Raw genomic sequence first — 16,654 nt, forward strand, 5'->3', positions numbered from 1 at the left:
CCTTACAGCTCCGATTCCAGTCCTGGATGTTTCAGTCTGTAGCAACAGTACCTTACAGCTCCGATTCCAGTCCTGGATGTTTCAGTCTGTAGCTACAGTACCTTACAGCTCCGATTCCTGTCCTGAAAGTTTCAGTCTGCAGCTACAGTACCTTACAGCTCCGATTCCAGTCCTGAAAGTTTCAGTCTGCAGCTACAGTACCTTACAGCTCCGTATCCAGTCCTGGATGTTTCAGTCTGCAGCAACTGTACCTTACAGCTCCGATTCCAGTCCTGGATGTTTCAGTCTGTAGCAACAGTACCTTACAGCTCCGATTCCAGTCCTGGATGTTTCAGTCTGTAGCAACAGTACCTTACAGCTCCGATTCCAGTCCTGGATGTTTCAGTCTGTAGCTACAGTACCTTACAGCTCTGATTCCAGTCCTGAAAGTTTCAGACTGTAGCAACAGTACCTTACAGCTCCGATTCCAGTCCTGGATGTTTCAGTCTGTAGCTACAGTACCTTACAGCTCCGATTCCAGTCCTGAAAGTTTCAGACTGTAGCAACAGTACCTTACAGCTCCGATTCCAGTCCTGGATGTTTCAGTCTGTAACAACAGTATCTTACAGCTCCGATTCCAGTCCTGGATGTTTCAGTCTGTAGCAACAGTACCTTACAGCTCCGATTCCAGTCCTGAACGTTTCAGACTGTAGCAACAGTACCTTACAGCTCCGATTCCAGTCCTGGATGTTTCAGTCTGTAGCAACAGAACCTTACAGCTCCGATTCCAGTTCTGGATGTTTCAGTCTGTAACAACAGTACCTTACAGCTCCGATTCCTGTCCTGGATGTTTCAGTCTGTAGCAACAGTACCTTACAGCTCTGATTCCAGTCCTGGTATCAAGTTCAACACTGCTCCTGAATCCTGTTTGCTTTTTATCAGCTGTGAGGTAGAATTTCCTGCCATCTGGACCCAATCATTGGCAACAGTAACTAAAGTCACCAGATTCCACCCTCTGGAATTCCCTCCCTGAAATGTTCTGCCTCTACAGCACCCTCTTCCATTCATTCTGCCTCTACACCTCCCTCTTCCATTCATTCTGACTCTACACCTCCCTCTTCCATTCATTCTGTCTCTACACCACCCTCTTCCATTCATTCTGACTCTACACTACTCTCTTCCATTCATTCTGCCTCTACACCTCCCTCTTCCATTCATTCTGCCTCTACACTACTCTCTTCCATTCATTCTGGCTCTACACTACCCACTTCCATTCATTCTGCCTCTACACCTCCCTCTTCCATTCATTCTGCCTCTACACTACCCTCTTCCATTCATTCTGCCTCTACACTACTCTCTTCCATTCATTCTGCCTCTACACTACCCTCTTCCATTCACTCTGCCTCTACACTACTCTCTTCCATTTATTCTGCCTCTACACCACCCTCTTCCATTCATTCTGCCTCTACACCTCCCTCTTCCATTCATTCTGCCTCTACACCACCCTCTTCCATTCATTCTGCCTCTACACCACCCTCTTCCATTCATTCTGCCTCTATACCACCCTCTTCCATTTATTCTGCCTCTACACCTCCCTCTTCCATTCATTCTGCCTCTACACCACCCTCTTCCATTCATTCTGCCTCTACAATACCCTCTTCCATTCATTCTGCCTCTACACCACCCTCTTCCATTCATTCTCCCTCTACACCTCCCTCTTCCATTCATTCTGCCTCTACACCACCCTCTTCCATTCATTCCTACTGTTCAGCAGCGGGTTTCTGTCTTTCAACATCTCCTTTCCAGCTCATCATTCATTTTCCTCTTGCATCTGGGAAGCTCCTTTGGTTGTTTTTCTACATTAAAGGTGTTATATCGATGCAAGTTATTGATATCACAAGAATGTTAAACCTACTTATTTTAGATCAATATACAGAAGGTCTTGACATAGCCTAGCACAAAGCAAGATGGTTGTGGTTGTTGGAGGTCAGTCATCTCTGCTCCAGGACATCACTGCAGGAGTTCCTCAGGGTAGTGTCCTCGGCCCAACCATCTTCAGCTGCTTCATCAATGATCTTCCTTCCATCATAAGGTGGTGATGTTCGCTGATGATTTCAGTATTGAGTGCTGTATTGTTCTTAGGAAGAAACAGTATGATTCAGGAAGGAAATTCAGAATGAGAACTGCACACGTTCTGAAAACATGGATTTCTTTATTGACCTTCTGGACTCTTTCTGAGGGCACATGGGTATAGTGGCCTTAAATGGACAAAATGCACAATACAATTGTTATGATCCTGTGAGGGACCGTTAACATTGAAGGGAGGAATGCAAATACCCAGCAATGTACAGGCTGAATTACGTCACAGGACTTCATGTTTCTAAATAAAAGCAAACTTTATTGTGTACGAAAAGAAATTAAACAAACCAAGCGCCACTGTCTGAACATGATTGTTGAGAAAGGCCATGCTATAAACCCAGTTCCACTTGTTACTTCTCTTGAAGGTTCATTCACCTTTGCTTGTCCCAACTCAAAAGGCATTTCACTGCTCTCCAGAATCGACTTTAACCCCCCTCCGTGTTCCAACTTTCTCCACAAGACTCATGGGGCAGAGTTCTGCAGCTGTCGGGGGCGGGCTGAGCGGGGGCGGGTGGGAAGCGGAGCGCTGCCCGCAATCGGGTCCGGACCGCGACTTCACCGCTGCCTGGGGGAGGAGGAGGGTCAGCGGGAAATTTCACGCATGCACTCGGGTGGTGCGTGCTGGAATAGCTCCCCCTGAGGCACAGAGAGCTGCCACCTCAGAGAGGTGAACAGTTCTCGAAATGAAAAGTAAAGAATTTTAAGCTGTTAAAAAAAAGTCCCCGCATGGGACTCTGTGGCATGAGCAGGGAACATGATAGAAATTGGAATGAACAATTTTAATGATGGATCGAAACCTCATCCCGCCCGTGGATGAGATTTCGCAAAAATGCAAAGGCCACCTGGCCTTTTTGCCAGCCCCACCGACCATAAGATTGCACAGGCGGCAACAATCTTAAATCAGCTGGATTGTTAATGGCCGTAATAAGCCTTCTAATTGTTGGTGAGCGCACTGGCAGCTACTGCAAGCACCCACTGACCGAAATATTGCACAAGCGCACGATGATGTCGGGACTCTTGCCCAATGTCACCGTGTGTCATTTTACACTGGTTCGGGTCAGGCTCACGCTCACCTGACAAGCAAAATGTTCTGCCCATGGGGATTGTTCCATTAGCCTTTGGCTAAGTGACCCTCCAATTTCCTTCATGGACCTGATGACTCTGGACTCTTCAGGTCCTTGTCCTGGCTTTGGACCTACATAGGCTGCTTTGTCCCAGTCTGCGACCACAGCTTCTGTACCGCTGTTTCCAAGCTAACCATTCAAGCTGTCTATTATCTGCAATAAGGCTCTGTGAAGACCACTGCAGGTTTCTTCCCCTAGTTTTAAGTTACCACAAACCTTCCAGTTTTCTTCTCCCTCACCACTTCCAAACTGAGTTTGAGCTCCTACCTGCAGTCCACGTGGTGAACGATAATGTTAATATTTCCCCGCTTAAATACAGGCCTAAATAACATTCATTTCCTTTGGCTCTCCCCACTCAGTGAGTTGCGGCTAACACAGGACCAAGTCTGCAACTGCCTCTGCCTGTTCCCAAGCTGAATTGTTTGCTTCTGTCAGCAAACACATAGAGATAAATTAAACAAAAAAATCCTCCATCACCACATCCAATTTCTATGATGATGTGACATGCTCAAACAGAAATATAAACAAATCATTTCATCTTCCATGCTACCCTTTGATTCTGTAATGTGAATAATGTGTATTTGCTAGTGCAGATTTACAAATCTTTCTCCAGACCCCCTGGCTTCATTACAAGCTTAGCGATGGATCACGCATTGTTCAAGTATTTCACTACCAACTAGACTGGTCAAGTGGGCAGAAAAATGGCAAATAGAATTCAACTCAGAGTTAGATGAGCAAACACCACTGGTTCAGGAAGCCTATTCAAGTGGATAGAGCAATGGGGAATTCAGTGATAGTCAGGGACAGTATAGTGAGGGGGCTTGACATTGTTCTTTGTAGCAAGGAGCACCAGTCCAGGTGGCTGTGCTGACTGCTCATTGCCAGGGCTCGGGACATCTGAGGGTGAAAAGGAACTTGCAGTGGGGGGTGGGGGGTGGGGGGTGGTGGCGGGGGTGGGAGGTGGGGTTTGCTGGTGGGGTTGGGTGGGGGGTGGTGCAGAGAACCCAGTTGTCACGGCCTATGTAGGTACCAACAATATAGGCAGAACTAGGAAAGAGATTCTGCATAATGTGTATGAGGAGCCAGGCACTAAATTGAAAAGCAGAACCTCAAAGGTTATAATCTCTGCATTACTATCTGAGCCACATGCAAATTGGCAAAGGGTACATAAAATTGGAGAGGTGAACACGTGGCTCAAAGATTGGTGTGGGATAAGTGGGTTCCAGTTTGTGGGGCACTGGCACCAGCACTGGGGATAGTGGGGGCTGTTCCATCAGGACAGTTTATACCTGAGCCGGGCTGGGACCAGTGTTCTTGTGAACCACATAACTAGGGAAGTAGAGACAGTTTTAAACCAAATAGTGGGGGCAAGGGATAAAATGTGGAGAGATGTGGTAAATCAAATAGTAGAGACAAGGTAAGAGCAGAGAAATGGTAATATGGGAAATGAGGGTCAGAGATCGGCAGAAAAGGACAGAGAGGAAGAAACCCTAAGAATACATCAACAGTCAAGACTTAAATTTTACAAAGATAACAAAAAGATAAAACTAAAGGCTCTCTATCTGAATGCACCTAACATTCATAACCAAGCAAACAAATTGATAGCACACATTGAAATAAATAAATATGATCTGAGAGCATATACATAGACACTTCTGCAGGATGACAAGGATTGGGTCCTGAATATTGAGGGGTACATGACATTCAAGAAGAATGGGAAGCGAGGTAAAGGTGGAGGGGTAGCACTGTTAATCAAGGGGGGCATTTGTGCAATAGTTAGATATGACCTTGGTTCAGGGGATCAGGATATAGAATCAGTTTGGGTGGAGATGAGGAACAGTTGGGGAAAGAAGTCACTAGTGGGAGTGGTCAACAGGCCCCCTAACAGTAACCACAGTGTAGGACAAAGTAAACAAGAAGAAATATTGGGTGCTTGTGATAAAGAGATGGAAATAATCATGGATCATTTTAAACTACACATAAACTGGAAAAATCAGATAGGCAGTAGTAGCCAAGATAAGGAGTTCATAGAATGCTTCCGAGATAGTTTCTTAGAGCAGCATGTTCTGGAACTAACCAGAGAGCAGGTTATATTAGGCTTGGTATTGTATAATGTGACAGGATTAGTTAATGACCTCAGAGTAAAGGCATCCCGAGATAGCAGCAACCACAATATGATTGAATTTTACATCCAGTTTGACAGGGAGAAGAGTGAGCTTAAGACTAGGTTTTTAAACTTAAATAAGGGCAGCTATGTGGGCATGAGAGCTGAACTGGCTGAAGTGAACTGGGATAGTAGACTAGGGGATAGGTCAATATAGAAGCAGTAGCAGACATTTAAAGGGATATTTCAGTAGACTCAAAATATGTATATTTCTATTAAAAAGAAAAATTTTAAGGGGAGGACCAAACAACCTTGATTATTAGTTAAGGAAAGCATCAAACTTAAGGAAAAGTATATAACTCCGCAAAGATGAGTGGCAGGTCAGATGGCTTGTCAGAATATAAGGAAAGGCAGAGATTGACTAAAAGGTTAATCAGGAGAAAGAAATTAGAGTATGAGAGGAAGCTAGCTAGAAATGTAAAAACAGATAGCAAAAGTCCCTACAGGTATTTAAAAAGGAATAAAGTAAGTAAAGTGAGTGGTTGTCCTCTACAAAGTGACAGTGGGGAGTTAATAGTAGATAATAAGGAAATGGCAGATGAAATGAACAAATATTTTGCTTCTGTCTTCACTATAGAGGATACAAGAAATATTCCAGCAATAGCTGTAAATCAGGAGGTGGGAGGGAGGAACTTGGTGAAATTACAATCACTAGGGAAGCAGTACTGAGCAAGTTGATGGAGCTGTGGCTGACAAGTCTCTGGATCCTAATGGACTTCATCCTAGGGTCTTAAAGAGGTGGCTAAAGTGGTAGTCGATGAGCTGATGTTAATTTTCCAAAATTCACTAGATTCTGTGAAGGTTCTATCAGGCTGGAAAGTAGCAAATATAACCCTTCTGTTCAGGAAGGGAGGGAGGCAGAAAACAGGAAGCTATAGGCCAGTTAGCTTGACGTCTGTCATGGGGAAGTTATTAGAATCGACCATTAAGGAAGTTATAGTTGGGCACATAGAGAAACTCAAGGTAATTGGGAAGAGTCTGCATGGTTTTGTGAAAGGAACATCATGTTTAACCAATTTATTAGGTTTCTTTGAAGGAGTAACATGTGGTGTGGGTAAAGGGGAATCTGTGGATGTGCTGTACTTGGATCTCCAGAAGGAGTTTGATAAGCTGCCACATCAAAGGTTATTGTGAAAAATAAAACTCATGGTGTAGGGGTAAAATATTAGCATGGATAGAAGATTGGCTAGCTAACAGGCAACAGAGAGTTTGCATAAATGGGTCTTTTTCGGATTGGCAGGGTGTAACAAGTGGAGTCCCACAGGGATCTGTGCTGGGAAGTCAACTTTTTACAATTTACATCAGTGACTTGGAAGGGGGCAGTGAAGGCATGGTAGCTAAATTTGTAGATGATACAAAGTTAGATAGGAAAATATGTTGTGAGGAGGATATGGGGCTACAGATGGAAAGAGACAGGTTGAGTGAGTGGGCAAATATCTGGCAGATGCAGATTAATGTGGGAAAATATGAAATTGTTCACTTTGGTATTATTTAAACAGAGACCAACTGCATAATTCCGAGATGCAGAGGGATCTAGGTGTTCTAGAGCATGGATGACAAAAAGTTAGCATGCAGGTACAGCATGTCATCAAGAAGGCTAATGGAATGCTATCCTTTATTACGAGAGGGATTGAACATAAAAGTAAGGATGTTATGCTTCAGTTATACAGGACATTGGTGAGCCTGCACCTTGATTACTGTGCGCAGCTTTAGTCTCATTATTTAAGGAAGGATGTAAATGTATTGGAGGCGGTTCAGAGGAGGTTTACTAGATTGATGCCTGGAATGAGTGGGTTGTCTTATGAGGAAAGGCTGGACAGACAGGTCTTGTTTCCACTGGAGTGTAGAAGAGTGAGGGGTGATTTGATTGAAGTACATAAGACCCTGCACGGTCTTCACAAGGTGAATGTGGAAAGGATGTTTCCTCTTGTGGGTGAGTCTAGAACTAGGGGGCACTGGTTTAAAATTAGGGGTCACCCTTTTAGGACAGAGATGAGGAGGAATGTTTTCTCTCAGGTGGTTGTGTGACTATGAACTCTCTGTCTCAGAAGGCGGTGGAGGTGGGGTCATTGACTATTTTTAAGGCCGAGGTAGATAGATTCTTGTTAAGCGAGGGAATCAAAGGTTATCGGGGTTAGATGGGAACGTAGAACTCGAAACGCAAACAGATCAGCTAAGATCTTATTGAATGGTGGAGCAGGCTCAAGGAGACAAATGGCCTCCTTCTGCTCCTATTTTGTATATTTATATATTCGTATGAAGTGTGAGGTGATGCATTTGGGGAGGTCAAACAAGGCACATGATTACACAATAAATGGAAGGACACTGAGAGGTGAAGATTAAGTGAGGGAACTTGAAGTGAATGTCCACAGACCCCTGAAGGTAGCAGGGCAGGTTAATAAGGTGGTTAAGAAGGCAGATGGAATCCTTTCATTTATTAGCCGAGGCATAGAATATAAGAGCAGGGAGGTTATGCTGGAACTATATAAAACATTAGTTAGGCCACAACTGGAGTCCTGTGTGCAGTTCTGGTCACCTTGTTACAGAAAGGATGTAATTGCATTCGAGAGGGAACAGAGGAGATTTACCAGGATGTTGCCAGAACTGGAAAATTGCAGCATTGAGGAAAGATTGGAGAGGCTGAGGCTGTCCTCCTTGGAACACAGGAGGCTGAGGGGAGATTTGATTGAGATGTATAAAACTGTGAGGGGCCTGTTTACTTTAGCAGAGGGGTCAGTGACTAAGGGGCATCGATTTAACGTGATCGGTAGAAGGATTAAAGGGGAGAGGACGAAAAGTTTTTAATTTCCACCCAGAGGGTTGTGGAACTCACCCCCTGAAAGGGGAATAGAGGCAAAAACCCTCAACTCATTTAAAAGGTGTCTGGATATGCAGTAACCTACAGGGCCAGGCATCAAATGCTGGAAAGTGGGATTGGGCCCAGGGGTGGGGGGTGGTGGGGGGGGTGGGCTTGTCCAGTGCAAACACGATGGGCTGAATGGCCTCTTCCTGTGCTGTAAATTTTCTACAGCTAAGAGTTTTCAGTCGGCGAGCCTGACACGCCGGGGTAGAAGGACAGGCGATGATGTCGGGTGTGTGCCCTGGTGTCATTGCGCTGCCTGGCGAGGTTTCCTCCGGCGGGTGCACAACAGAATCGGCTACACGCCCGCCGATTATTAACAAGGTCATCAATTTCCTGTTTTAATTTACAGTCAGTGGGATAGGCAAAAAGGCCTACTGGCCTTGAGATTTTTTTAGGAAGCCTGATCCACGAGCGGGATGAGGTTTCCTGAAGCTTTTACAACCGAAATGAAAAGTGTTTCAGAAAAATAAAAACATGCCCCATCTCCATGTGATGCTGTCACATGAGCTGGGACATGCCCCTCACTTTCACTGAACCCTTTATTAAATACTTTAAAACCCTCATGAAACCTCATCCCGCCCGTGGATAAGATTCGATGCTTTATCCAATGCCCAGCAGGGCTCCCAGACTGCCCAACAACTCTAAGGTTGGACGGGCAGGTCCATTAATGACCTTAACTAGTTTTCCAATGGCCTCAATGGGCCGTTGACAGGTTGACGGGTACACAGCTGACTCGGCTGCGCCCCCACACACCTGAAAGTGGAAATGATGCAGGGCAACATCGGGAGTTCCACCTGACATCATCCCGCGACATTTTACACATCAGCAAGTGGCTCCCGCTCCCGCTTGTTGACCGGAAGATCCTCCCCCATGTTTCCTTCTAAGTTAATGAACCCAGGGGTGTTTGAAATGCATTTACATCAGAGTTATTATCAGTTTCTCAATCAGATCTCCACTTATTTTACACTGAACTTTAACCTCCAACCTAAAAGTTATATCCCTGAAAGGAAAAGTTATATCCCTGAAAGGAAAAGTTATATCCCTGAAAGGAAAAGTTATGTCCTAAAGCGTATGAATGATGACCCAGATTTTCACAATACAATTTTCAATACACTACTTCCCTCCCCTTAACAACACGAGAAGCACAGTGTGTTTCAATTATTTGTTTCCCCAGGTGTAAACAATAAACTTACACCTAACTTGAACACTCAGCTTCACTAGAAGCACTTTTACATATCCTGCTTTTGTATTGATTTAACAACACACTCAGGCATACCCAATGTGATAAAAGAATTGTTCACCAACTGAAATTCGTTCACTTCATAACATAACCACAACTTTAGTGAAGGTTTTCTCTTCTCAGTAGGAGACTGTCTGACGTCAGGTGCGATCTCATTTAACACTTGTTCTTCATCTGTGATGTCAATGTCAGAATCGGATTCAATGCTTATGAATGGTGTTCTCAGCGCTTTGGAGAATGACATGTTTTGTGTGATGATTTGTGAGCTGCTTAGCAAGTCAGCGTTAATCCTCTTGCGTTGGCCACAACAAATGGCTGGATATAATAGGGACTTGTTGCTTTTGAACATGACTATCACATTTCACAAGCACTTTACGCCCGGGCTTTCCTGCTGTAGCTCTGAATTTTTGCTTTGTTCTGCATTTACTCTCATTCGACCCTTCTGTTCCCAATCACACTCACGTATGTGTTGGCCAGTAGCTCAGGAAGAGCTGTGTGCAGTTGGATGGAGCTGGAGACTTTCCAGTATTCGAGTGGGAAGTCACTCTGTAATTTCGAAGTAAGCGATACAGTTTTTGCTTCTCAGCTGTAGCTGTATATATCACTTTTTTTCAAGGTACATATAAATCTCTCAACATGTCTACGAACTCTTGGTCAATGGGATGTGATTTTTCAATGAGTGAAAACCAGGTAGTTCATGACTTTACTGAGTTCATCACAGTTAGTGGGGGTCCATTGTCACTTCTTAACGCTTGGGGGGGGCTCCAAACAAAGTGAAGACCTGGTCTAGCTTTGGGGTTCCTGCTTTCAGTGAAGTAGACGTTAACTATTTCGAAGATGGAGGCATGTTGTCATCATCATTGTCAAGAAGCAGCTGTCCACCAGTGGGCAAATCTCTGAAATCAGCATGAGCCACGATCTATGGTCCTGGAGGTCGTTCAGACATCTTAAGCAGATCAGGAATATTTGACATTGTGGCTGCTTGACATAGCAAAGACTGATTGATTTTGTGCCCTATTATGTGGTCAATTCCTGGGAACCACACCTATCCCTGTGGAATTGTTTTGGTGATTACATGTGCTCAGTCAACAACAAGTCCCCTGAAAGCTTGTGGAAGGACAATGCAGTTGTTGTGGAGCACGAGATCCGATGGGATGGTAACAGTGAGCTCATTCTGAACATTGTGAAGACTTCGCAGTGTGTAAACAACTTTACCTGTAGGCACCTTCTCTCCGTCAGAACTTTCCAGTTTGGTGATTCCATAGCCGCCAGACATAGTTGCAACACCTCATCTTGTTCCGTTCTCAATTTGATGACAGCTAGTTTTTTAACCTTTCCACCACATTTAGGTTTACATAGTTAAGATGTTATATGGCAAACCTTTCCTTCATGACAAGTAGGACTGACTTGGCAAAGGAAGCTGTGAAATTGCGTGTGTGACTGCAATGATGGGCTGGTTTGTCACCGTGTGGCTCTGAAAAATGTATCGCATTCTCCTGATATGACATCAAATACAGCACTCACTCTGGGAAAGCAGTATTTGGATTTCCAAAGGGCATTTGATAAGCTGTCACAGCATTGGTTACTACACAAAATAAGGGAAGGTGGTGTAGGGAGTAATATATTAGCATGGATAGAGGATTGCTTGGCTAAGAGGTAGCAGAGTCGGGGTAAATGGGTCTTTTCAGGATTGACAAGCTGTAACTAGCGGAGTACTACAGGGATCAGTGCTGGGGCCTCAGCTATTTACAACCTAGATCAACGACTTGGACGAAGGGACAGAATGTATGGTGGGTAAATTTGCCGATGACACCAAGCTAGGAGGAAGGTAAATTGTTAAGAGGAGGTAGAGAGGCAAAGGGAAGTGGACAGGTGAAGTGAGTGGGCAAATATTTGGCGGATTGAGTGTAATGTGGGAGAATATGAATTTGCTCACTTTGGCAGGAAGAATAGGAAGGTAGTATGTTATTTAAATTGAGAGAGATTGCTGAACTCAGTGGTGCAGAGGGATCTGGGTGTCCTGGTACTTAAATCACATAAAGTTAGTGTAGGTCCAGCCCATGATTAGGAAGGCAAATGGCATGTTGGTGTTTATTACATGAAAAATGGAGTATTAAAGTCAGGAAGTTTTACCCCAGCTGCACAGGACCTTTGGTGAGACCACATCTAGAGCATCGTGTGCAGCTTTGGTCTCCTTACTTTAAAAACAAGTATATAATTGTTTTAGAAGCAGTACATAGAAGCTTCACTGGACTCATTCCTAAGATGAAGGGGATGTTATTTATCTTATGAAGAGAGGTTGAACATGTTGGGCTGATACCCACTGGAGTTTCGAAGAATGAGAGGTGATCTTATTGAAACATATAAGACCCTGAGGGGCCTTGACAGTGTGGGTACCTGGAGGATGTTTCCTCTTGTGGGGAGGCTAGAGCTCCAGGGCACAGTTTAGGAATAAGAAAACTCCAGTTTAACACTGAGATGAGGAGGAGCCTTCTCTCTGAGAGAGTCATTGGTGTTTGGAATCCTCTTTCCCTGAAAGTATTGGAGGCTGGGTCTTTAAATTTATTCAAGGCTGCGTTAGACAGGTTTTTGAAGGGAGTCATGGGTTATGGGGAGGGAGACAGGAAAGTGGAACTGAGACCACAACCAGATCAGCCATGACCTTATTGAATGATGGTGGAGTTTTGAAGGACCAAATGGCCTACTCCTGCTCTTATGTTCCTATGGTTCTTTGAATAAAACTGGCATTTTACAATTCCCCAGAGCTTTCAATGTTTTGTCACTGATCTAGTGGAAAATGTTTGTGTTCCTGGTTTGTAAAGACTGGGGCAATCCTGAGCTGGTTGGATGTTCTGTCTCCAGAGATATTGTTCCTGTCTCTCAGCTTGAGAGGAGCAGCAGCTACAGTAAAAGCTCAGAAACCGAGAGGTAATTCAACAGGGAGAGGCCTTTCACCAACATGTTTAAACACGGCATGAAGAAATACAGAAAGCAGCCAGACCGCCATTGTGTTGTGGTGTAGGGGGGGCTGGGGATGAGCCTCTCTGTTGGACGGCCTTAGGTTGCCCACCCACACTCTGGCAGAGAGGGAGAGCCAGGTGGGCTGTTGGAGCTCAGCCAACCCCACAACCCCAGTTAAACTGCCTCGCCACCCCCATGACGTCAGGAAACTGGGGGGAGCTGTACTGAAGGAAAGCAACACTGCCAATGCAGCAGCACTTGTCAGGGGATGGGCAGCGGTGAGGCACACCTGGACGTGTTTGGCGGAAATAACATTAAAATATTAACCTGCTGAAACACACACAGCATTTGAGACAGAGACAGGTAAACAATAGCAGAGAGGTGATGGTGAGGGGGAGAGATGAAACATTGAAATAGATGGACATGGATTCAGGTTCACAGTCAAGAGCCACATCAGCCACCGAGTGAGAGAACCTCGAACAGATAACGAACCATTTTCCGATAAACACTGGAAAATAAGTTGCAGATAAAGACTCAAAGATACTAGACTCTGAAACTGCCTCACTTTTCTTCGAACGCTTAAAATTGCATAACATCGGGGAGCCTCTGAGCTTATCCTATTTCTCCAGGTACAGGATGAAGGATGTCCCCTCACTCCTGAGGAAGAACTGGGGGTGAGAGGAGGGAGGGACCCTCATCGCTGTCCACGTTGGGACCAATGTTGAGCAGCGGTTTTTTTGTAGAATTCTATTTTCTTTCAGATTTGCAGCAGCTGCTGTATTTTATTTTGGTTGTGATAATGGTGAGAGCTGGATTTGTACAAACTGAGAATTGCTCTTCAGCAGTGTCTAGTGACCAGAGCCTGTTCCTACCGCCTCCTGGAGTCAAACTGCAGCCTCACAGCAGGTCAGCAGGTGTTTGCATAGGGAGATTCCATTATAATGTTCACAAAGGGAATTTCAAGCTTAATCATTCAATTAAGCCAATTACCAAAAATTGGTCACAAGAAGAAGTAATTCAGGTGGACAGAAATGTAATCAAACATTAGTTCGTAATAGGGTAGAGAGAGATCATTGTTCCATTCCAAACAACACTGACCCCAATTGCTACAAATGACTACTTTTTTATCTCTCAACAGTTGAAGGATATTGTGCAGAAAGATCCATTTAAACTAAACGAAAGATGTTCATGTGAATGAATCATTAACAGCCAAGAAACAAAAGGGAATGAATTGGACTTGGTGCCACTTACCCTTGTCACTTCACAATTCACAAGAGCCAAGAGGTTGTTCATCGTGAATTCTTCATTCACTTTCGCAATTGTAGCATCAATCACAATCCCAATCTGTGAAAATGTCGAACTTCTACATGGAATTCCTGAATTTAAAAGCAAAGAGTTTCAAGGGTGAAGACATTATTGACGATTGGCCATTTGGGTTAACACCCAATGATCAGAACAACAAACTGCTCAACAAAATTGTTCCTTAGCACATTCCGATATTTACCAGAACAGGAGAGGATCTGAGCTGCAGCAAAGATGAAGAGAATGAATTTCATTTTGCCTGGATAGACAGGGTGAAGGACACTTGGATCCTGTTCTTCTGTCTGCCTCATCTCTGCTTCAATTCAAGATTTCTATACATCAGAGCACATAAAGCATTAGCGCACATTACAGAACAATGAGGTAACCTGACCACAATCACTGCACAGATTTCACTCCCTTCATTTCCTTCAAACTCTCACCAGTTGGTAACTTTGTGTCCAAAAGTATCATTAGGTGTTGAAATTTGATTTGTAAGGTACAATGTGAGTCAGTTTCCCCTTTCATAATCAATATGATCCAGACTCCAAATTATTTTGGTAACGTTGTGAATTATTTATAATGAACTGCAATGGAATAAGGTGATGCACTTTCAAATTAAATTCAAGAAACTCAAGACATAGAACTTACTGGTCACTGGATGTTTCAGTCTGTAGCTACAGTATGTTACAGCTCCGATTCCAGTCCTGGATGTTTCAGTCTGTAGCTACAGTATGTTACAGCTCCGATTCCAGTCCTGGATGTTTCAGTCTGTAGCTACAGTACCTTACAGCTCTGATTCCAGTCCTGGATGTTTCAGTCTGTAGCAACAGTTCCGATTCCAGTCCTGGATGTTTCAGTCTGTAGCAACAGTTCCGATTCCAGTCCTGGGTGTTTCAGTCTGTAGCTTGCCTTTGCAATACACCCTACTTATCAAGTATCACCCCACCTAATACCTTAATCATTTCTACTGCTACCGATATTTTGTCAGCATCCTCTTCCTTAGTAATCACAAAGTACTCCTTAAGTATTCTAGGATTGCCTGTGCCTGTAAGCATTACATCACCCTCTTTATCACCAATGGGCCCCATTGTTCCTCTAAATATCTGTTTACTATTTACATTCCGGTAAAAGGCTTTCTGGGTTCCCTTTTATGTTCACTGACCTTCAATTCTCATAGTCTCTCTTTGCCAGTCTTATTTTCCTCTTCATTTCCTCTTTCAACCTATTGCTTTTCCCTGGTTCTTGCTTGAAGGATTCACCTGACCTACATCATACAGTCTATTCTTTTGTTTCATCTCATTCTCTGTCTCTCTCTTGTCATCCAAGAAACCGTTGCTTTCATTCTCCTACCTTTCCCTCTTATTGGACTGTACCTATCCTGTAGCCAAAGTGGCAGGCTTTCTGGTGATTTTGACACATAAAGAAGGTTAATTATTATCACAGACTTGCCCCTGATGTTTGAATACAACATCTCAATCAATTGTCTCACTCCCACTATCACACACACAAAGACTAGATACAGATGAAGTTAAAGCCATAATTATTAACATGGAATTGATAGCTCAGTTTCTACACCAATGCAGGTCTTGTGTTGCCTTGGTTGACTTGATCCTTTATTTGGGGTGAAGGCCTTTTAGAAACAAAGGAAGCTGTGTTGCCTTGTGTAGATGAATAGCCAGGAGGTTTGTTCACAGGTGAACTTGGAAGCTGGAACAAGTACCACCCTTTGGCTGCATTAGATGACTTTCAGTTGTAATGGTTCCACTGTTTCAGATGTTTTCTGGTGATTCGGATGTTTCTTACACACACATACTTGCTTTGTTCCACGTGTATTAAACTGTAGTCCCTGAAAGTTAGTTTCAGTCACATGACTGCAGAGTTAACATTTCTGGGGTCCAGTCCACCACAATACAGTGACAGTCGACAATGGTCATTCACTCTTTTCTCTGCTCCACCTTGAGCTCAAATAGTCCCCTTTGTTCAACACGGCACTGGGAGACCAACAGTTTAGAGATCCCATATTCCGCAAAGGCTGGTTCATCTTTAAACAATGAGATGTTGAAACATCACAGGTGGCTATGAAAGTCCCTTATTCAGGTCCATGTTTAACTAAACGATAGCCACAGAATCAAATCCCATCCACAGTTTAAATGTCCATAGTCACACGTTAGGTTTCAGCCATCTTAACAGAGTTTGTGGTCACTTTCACTAAGTATGGTCTTACAATCCATAATATCCAATTCCCTCATGTTGTACTGAGTGTGACCCTAACATTATCCTAATTTATATTTGGGTATACAGGGACATAGAAAGGTTAAGGTGAGTGGGCAAAGATCTGGCAAATGGAGTATAATGTGAGCAAATGAGAATTTGTTCATTTTGGGAGGAAGATTAAAACAGAAGCTTATTATCTAAATGGTGAGAGATTGCAGAGCTCTGAGGATTCAGAGGGATCTGGGTGTCCCAGTACATGAATCACAAAAGGCTAGTATGCAGGTACAACAGGTAATTAGGAAAGCTAATAGAATGTTATTATTTATTGTGAGAGGAATTGAATACAAAAGTAGGGGGGTTATGTCTCAGTTATACAGGGCACTGGTGAGACCACATCTGGAGTATTGTGTATTGTATTGGTCTCCTTAATTAAGGGAAGGTGTAAATGTGTTAGAAGCAATTCAGAGAAGGTTTACTAGACTAATACCAGGAATGGGTGGGGTGTCTTATGTGGAAAGGTTGGACAGGTTAGGCTTGTATCTGCTGGAGATTAGAAGAGTAAAAGGCAACTTGATTGAAACATATAAGATCCTGAGGGGTCTTGACAGGGTGGATGTGGAGAGGGTGTTTCCTCTTGTGGAAGAATCTAGAACTAGGGTCACTGTTTA

This window comes from Carcharodon carcharias, chromosome 12 (genome assembly GCF_017639515.1).
Source record: "Carcharodon carcharias isolate sCarCar2 chromosome 12, sCarCar2.pri, whole genome shotgun sequence".
NCBI lineage: Eukaryota > Metazoa > Chordata > Chondrichthyes > Lamniformes > Lamnidae > Carcharodon > Carcharodon carcharias.